The sequence below is a fragment of the Ambystoma mexicanum genome, chromosome 12, assembly GCF_040938575.1.
Source record: "Ambystoma mexicanum isolate Mex_15411 chromosome 12, UKY_AmexF1_1, whole genome shotgun sequence".
Taxonomy (NCBI): domain Eukaryota; kingdom Metazoa; phylum Chordata; class Amphibia; order Caudata; family Ambystomatidae; genus Ambystoma; species Ambystoma mexicanum.
This window is the reverse complement of record NC_090936.1, coordinates 1,230,106,901-1,230,114,577: the sequence shown is the minus strand read 5'-3', so window position 1 is coordinate 1,230,114,577 and position 7,677 is coordinate 1,230,106,901.

Sequence of the window (7,677 nt, the reverse complement as noted above, 5' to 3'; positions counted from 1 at the left end):
TCCCTTTTCCTACATCATCTATAACCTTTTGATGTGCTGAACATTTTATGATAGCTAACTGAACAGGGAATGCGAGTGCTGAAAGTAATCGCACTATTAAAGTGCCGTGCTTGATTTTTGTTCCGTGCAATGTCAAGAAACCTCGTTCTTTCCAAAGTCTACCGAAATTGTGGGGCACCCCAAAAGCATACTGACTATCGGTATATATATTTACTGTAAGCCCTTCAGAAAGTTCACAAGCTCGAGTTATCGCTATAATTTCTGCAGCCTGCGTGGAATTATGCATAATTCTTTTAGTTTCCACAATCGTGCTTAAAGTAGTGACAGCATAAGCAGCCGTGGATGTGCCGTCTGGAAGTTTAAAACAAGAGCCATCACAAAATAGCTCTCCTTGTGGGCTATTCAAAGGCGTGTCTTTCAGATCGATTCTGCCTTTAGTCTCCTGTTCTGATATATAAAGGCAATCATGTGACGTATCGTCATTATCAACAATATTTTGTGAGACAGGTAAAAGTTCAGCCGGATTTAATACGCAACACCTCTGAATTTGAATGTGGGGAGCAAACAAGATCAGTTCATATCTTGTCAATCATGCAGAAGTGAGGTGTTGCGTTTGAGTTCTATTCAATAAAATATCTACAGAGTGAGGTACCATTAGGGTTAACGCATGACCCAGGACCATTCCCTCACTCTGTTTTACAGACGCAGCAGCAGCAGCAACAGCGCGCAAACATCTTGGCAAAGCGCATGCCACAGGATCCAGGGTGGAGGAATAGTAACCACACGGCCTATTCTTCCCTCCATGCTCCTGCATTAATACAGCCAAAGCACATCCATCACGTTCATGCACAAACAATACAAAGGCCTTGTCATAATTCGGAGTTCCTAAAACCGGCGCTGAACACAGCGCGGATTTGAGCAAATCAAATGCTGTCTGGTGTTCCAAAGTCCATGGCAATGGCAAAGAAATGCCCTTCCTTGTCAAAGCCAGCATTGGTTTAATCGTTAACGAAAAGTTAGGGATCCACAATCTACAATAAGAAGCCATACCTATCAGGGCTCTAACTTCCTTTTGCGTATTTGGGACAGACATGCCAGAAATAGTCTTTATTCGTTCAGGTGTCAACCGTCTTCCCTCCTTTGACAGGAGGTAGCCTAAATAGGTGACCTCCTGACAACAATATTGGAATTTTTTAAGTAAAGCTTTGTGGCCATGTTTCATTAGATGACAAAGCAACAACACAGTGCCTTCTTTACAGGCGCTCTCAGAATCAGCAGCCAAGAGGAGGTCATCGACATACTGTAGTAACGTGCGAGTAGTAGGCAACTCGAGAGTATCTAGCTGCTCTTTCAATGCCCTACTATAACTACTTGGACTCTCAGTGTACCCTTGTGGTGCACGAGTGAATGTTAACGGGCGTCCACCTAGTGTAAACGCAAACAAATACCTGCTATCCTTGTGTATGGGAATACTGTAAAACGCATTTTTAAGATCAACAACGCTAAAATGAGTGGCAGAAGCCGGAATCATGGTTAGTATCGTTGTAACATCAGGTACAATAGGAAATTGAGGAGCCACAATTTTGTTAATAGCAATCAGTAACTATACATTTCAAAGCCTGTTTGCCTTCAACTGAGATCTTATATTGCGGGATGCGAGGCAATTTTACTCCATGTTTCAAAATAATTTTAACAGGTTCAATTTGAAGAATGCCCACATCATTATCATCAATTGCCCATAAGCATTCTGGGACATTACTAAATTCTGGCGGTAAAGGTCAAGTCAAAAACTGAGAGGCGAGTGATTGCTGAGGTGAAATTGTTAACCGAACTCCGTCCGGAGAACAATGTATTACTGCATGCAATGCCTTCAACAAATATAGCCCCAGCAAGTTCTCCCCACAGTTTGTGGTAAGTAGAAATGGACACTGTTCCGTGAAGGGACCCACTGTTATCGGTACCGGCAAAGAGACCGGACAAACTGCAGGTGTGCCTGAAAACCCTACAGAAACGTTTGACTGCCCTGAGAGGGGAATATTTGGAACCCGTGAATGATCAATGGAACATTTCTGTGTTCCTGTATCTACTAAAAATAGATGCTTCCTATTTCCCACCACCATCTCAACGTAGGTGCCTTTCTGATGAACGGGAATAGGCTTAGGTTCCAAATCCTGCTTCGGGCAATCCTAGCGAAACAGAATGTCCTCAAAAGGAAGCTCTTCAGAGAGGTACGCGGCAGAAGGGTGATCAAAAATGTTTATATTATCCACATTCGAAACTTGCTTATCTTGTGAAGGAGGTTGGTGTGATTCTGGTACAAACTAACCTCTACCAGGGCCCCCTGCACCTGGGCGACCTCTGGATCGTCTACCCATGTTCCCAAATGACCTTTGCTGCAAGGTCGGACATTGTGCGTGCCAGTGGCCTTCCTGCCGGCAATAGGCACACCGGTTAATGTTTACCAGAGCCAAGGGTGCACTTCCCTGTGGAATGTACTGACCTCTAAATTGATTACCCCCTATAGGGCTTCTAACAATCTGTTGTAATAAAACATTTGTTTTCAGGTCACCCTTTTTTTCTCAAGTTTTTCCTTTTGAGTATTTACACGGTTTTCATAGTACTGAGCCATATGCAGTACTTCTGATTGAGACTTCGCCTGCCAAGCGCTTTCAGAAGACATAATCTGTAACTGGATGTCAGGCAGCAATCCACGTACAAATTTGTCGACAAACAGCCTTTTCCCTGACTCTGTGCCTAAGTCTTGTCCACTGAAATCTGAGAATACCTGCTCGAACCGATTGAAGAAATCGGTAGCACCCTCAGACTTTCCTTGGACACAGGTCGTAAGTTTGTCCCAAATGATTCTTTTTTCAGGAACAATAGTTTTCAATTTTTCGATAATTCTATCAGGCAAGGTTAATATCACTTGAGGCGGTCGTTCGCCAGCTGGTCTTTCTTTATCTAGCCTAACCATATTATCCCATGTATCTCCCAACCCAGGTATGTAATCTGTAGTCCTAATCTGTTTCCACAAATCGACTGGTAGGAGTACAGGAAATAATAGGTCAATATCACTTAAGGTGAATACCGACGACTGTAAGACTGACTCTATTTCTTTATAGAATCCGGTCGGATTCTTTCTTATATCGGGAATAGATTGTTTTATGGTGTTCACTTCCTGTCTTGAAAACGGGACGTGAACAAACTGTGATACGTAATGTGCAGGAATTTCTCCGGCGACTATTCCTCGCCCAGCATCGGCTGCAATCTCAACTTTTGGGACAAATGTCGGAGGGACCTCTCTCATAGGCAATTGAGAAGTAGGCAGCTCCGAACGCTAACTAAGCAACAGAGCCAAATCAAGCGCTAGGGCAGTCGAAGAAGTATCAATCGAAAAAGCTCTTTTATAAACGCTCAACAATTCTGCGGGACAACAAATCTTTCTTTTTACACACTCATCCTGCAGGTACTCTACCATCACCTGTATAACTTTCTTCTGCATTTCTAACGTATACTGACTATATGTGTCATATACTTCATCTGGAGTTATCGACATATCCGAAATCCATCTTATTGCATCCTTTATACAAATTTGCGCTTCCTCACCTTTTAATTCACGGCGAGGAGAAAACCGTTTCTGCAAGTACATAATACCTAAACTACCACCATCTGCTTCCTCATTCTGTAACCCTTCTAACTCCTTCCTATACTCAAAAATCCTCTCAACATGCTCATATACCTTCCCCGCAGTATCTCTGGACAACGCTAAGGTATTCAAATCCCGTAACCCTTGTGGGAAATCTACATCATTTAGTCTATTTCACATTATACTCAAATGAGTTCCTAATCCTTCAATAAAAACATTTTTCTCAGAAATACCTTTTAAATTTTCGAGTGTGGAAAAAACATCAGCTTGTTCACCCTTCTCCATACAATGTTTAGCCCAAGCAATCAATTCATTCTTTTTTTCTGGGGGCACAGTATTACAAGTCACAACCCTTGGTCTCGCTCCCTGGTCTACTACAAGTGATGCAGAATCACTTGGAAGAGGAAGAGTAGGCACATTCTGAATATCAACAGGTGGAGCCAAGGGGGCAGGCAAAGGAGCGACGACTGGAAGAACAACAGGAAGAGCAGCAGGGAGGAGGAGAGGAACTGTAGGAGGGGGAACAACAACGGGAAGGGGCAAAGCGCCAGGAGGAGGGACGTACAGAGGTGGCGCGGAGGCATCGGGCCTTCGTTCATGTAAAAGTTTATTAATCAATTCATCTGACGTATGAAAATCTTTTGAAGGGTAGATTTTCTGAATGCCTAATTGAAACGCCCTGTCCGTGTTCCTGACTAACTCCAATTGTTTATTTTGGTTATATAACCGTGCCTTTTCGACACTTGTCATATGCCTACGCATATGTTTTTCTCTACTCTTCTGTTGCTGCAAAGCTTCTGTTTTCCAACTATGTAACGCATCAAATGCTGCAGGTCTAGCCTTTTTCTTTACTAATACAGACTCTAAATATTCTATACGAGGGATTTCAAAACTACCATTGATTGGCCACTGAAGATTAGAATTATGTCTGGTCTGTCTGTGCCAAATGTCATTAAATGCTATACTACCAAAGCCTTTCTTACAGTACATAGTACATGCCGGCGACCCCTCCTGTGATGCGGGACGGCTATCTTCCAAAGATTGTCTGTCGCTGCGGAATAATGCCCTAAAGCAGGCAGACAATTTCCCAGGCATATCAAAGTTCTGGTGTTACCTGGTTAAATAATTGTGCTCACGAGTACAATGCTCCAAATTCAAATTGTCAGGGTTAGATTAAGAATCGGGACACGATTCACATGACCAAAGGACTGGGAGGCCCGATCGGGTTAATAAGGACAATGCTAAGGACCCACGTGTCTGGTGATTTTTGGGAAATTTACCCACCTGGAATGTATGGACCCTCGTCCAGACGTCGTCTTGGGCTACAGTTCACCGTTCAGGGATCGGATCATGCAGTTTCGTCGAGGAATTCGCTTCTCATCTAGAGTGGCTGTTTCTGTTGGCACCGTCCGATCCCGGTCCAATAGCCGAGCCAACCTTCAACGAGACGAGGTCAATCTTGAGGGTCCCTATTCGGGCGCCATCTGTGGAATCAGAAAAAATACAATATTACGGCTGTTACACCAAGCAAAGGAGCATACACCGACACAGGCTTGTTAAGATTCCCAGAATCTTTATTACAAAACTGAACAGTAGTCAACAAAGTACACAAATAGCTACTTGGCCGTCAATACATCACAGAGACCACCAGCAGGGTTCAATGTGAGCAGTGAGCAGAATTTGCTAGCTGGACATCGGTGTATTTATACAATTTATTATAATGATGTCCAGCCTCTTACAAGTTAATAATACATTGGGCTAGGGTCGCGCCAGGTTCACTTTCCTAATTTACATATCTCGTGCATGCGGTTTACTTTTGAATACATTTACTAACACACTCTATTATTCTTTAATTTAACGTTACACTCTTTACATATTGTTTTAATACAGATCAAACAAATGTTTCGCATATCATATTCGGATAGCATTACTGTTCTTGTATACTTGTAGTTTAACATTTGCTAATTCAAGTAATTCCCTGATCCCGAGGTCAACAAAGGACAAGGTCTACATGACCCTAACATGTAGCCTGAAGGCAGGTTGGACATTAACCCTCCTACAGAGGTTGAAGAGGTTAAGGCAAGAACAAGAGCACACGAGACGGCCATTTTAGACTACAGGGTGACTTTGTACAAAAACTAAAATGGCAGTTCTAACCTAAAATGGAGGCTCGATTTACTTGGGGTCATGACCTTGTAATACGGGTTTCCTCGCAAAGCGACTGGGCTTAGGCCAACATATACGATGAGGACAAAACAATATTATCTCTCAGTTCTAACATAGTGAACATCAGGAGGAGGAGAAAGAGGTGTAGAAAGATGGACTGAGGTTGGAGGATATCAGAAGGAGGTGGAGAAAGATCAGGAGGAGGAGAAAGAGGTATAGAAAGATGGGACTGAGGTTGGAGGATATCAGAAGGAAGTGCAGAAAGATCAGGAGGAGGAGAAAGAGGTATAGAAAGATGGGGCTGAGGTTGGAGGATATCAGAAGGAAGTGCAGAAAGATCAGGAGAAGGTTAGTGAACATCAGGAGGAAGAGAGGGAGGTGTACAAAGATGGGGCTGAGGTTGGAGATTATAAGGAGGAAGTGAAGAAAGAACAGGAGAGGGTTAGTGAACATCAGGAGGAGGAGAACGAGGTGTATCAAGATGGGATTGAGGTTGGCAAATATCAGGAGGGAGTGGAGAAAGATCAGGAGAAGGTTAGTGAACATCAGGAGGTGTAGAAAGATGGGACTGAGGTTGGAGAATGTCAGGAGGAAGTGCAACCCCAGGCAACCACCAAACGACGTCCCTGTAAAGTGGGTGATTTAAATTTCTTTTCTTCCATTTTGTTTTCTTGCGTTTGACTGGAACTGTTGTGAAATACAATGTTGCAGGGTGCAGGGGTGGAAAGGAAGGGGCCAGGAATGGGGAGTGGACACAAAGAGGGCGGGGCGAGGGAACATAGGTCCACTACTTTTTCTTTTCGAGTTCGACCACTGGTTTAGGGGTGTTTGGTCAAATGTTGCCGTGAATAAACACTTGGCAGAAAGTGTCCCGTTGTGTGTGTTCTCTGTGCCACGCACTCAGCCATATGGCGCATGTGTGGTGCTGGAGCGCCAAGCATTTGGGACACTGGACTTCGAATGAGGGACGGTCATGAGAGCTGGTTGGAGCCTCCTCCAGCAACGCCTCTTTCTATCACTTGTGTCTCCTCCCTCGTGTTATTGCTTTTCTTTACCGTTCACTAGGGGGACAGTAACGGAACCCAGCCCCCTGGGTGTGAGTGCAAGTTACCCCCCAGGAGTGAACGCACACAGCTTGGAAGCCGCTGCTGTTTGGTTCCCGGTCCAAAAATAGTCACACCTTTTGATTGCTATAGAATTAAAATGCCATCTGACGTCATCATTGGTTTCTCTGAGTTGGCGCCCTTTAGCATTATGTGCGCCCTTGCCCCCCCAAGTCTCCCGAGTCAGACTGATCTTCCAGAGGCTCCCCCTGTGTGTGACTGACTCTGCCCCTACGGAAGTCCCCCCCCACACCCGCTTCCTACTCAGCTGAATTGTGGGGTGTCCTGCTGTGGGGCGATGGCACCCCACTGATGTGCGGTGGCTCTAGCACGGATCTGCATGAGTCAGACCCCCTGCAGAGCACTGCATGGGCATAGCGCTTTATACTCTCTAGCAGCCAATAAGGATGAGTGTTCATTCTGTGGGGCAGCTTGATAACAGCACCTATCCCGTGCCCTGTGGGTCGGCCCAAGACCACCTGGCACAGGTCGCAATGCAGCCATTAAAACATACATTGCTTTCTCGACTATCAGTGGTCAGTCTATGTACTATGAGGGGTGAGTTGCTGCCAAGCTAAGGACTGCATTTTGTTTGAAACGCTCATTTCTTTCTACGTGGAGTCCTCAGCACTGCGAGCCGCGTGCTCTTGCCTGGACTCTCCCTGCTTCCTGGAGGAGGCAGGACTCTGCAGCATCACGTGATTGGTCACGTGATAATCAGCGTGTATTTATTGAGTCCTGAGCCACCCTTGCGGCGTAAAG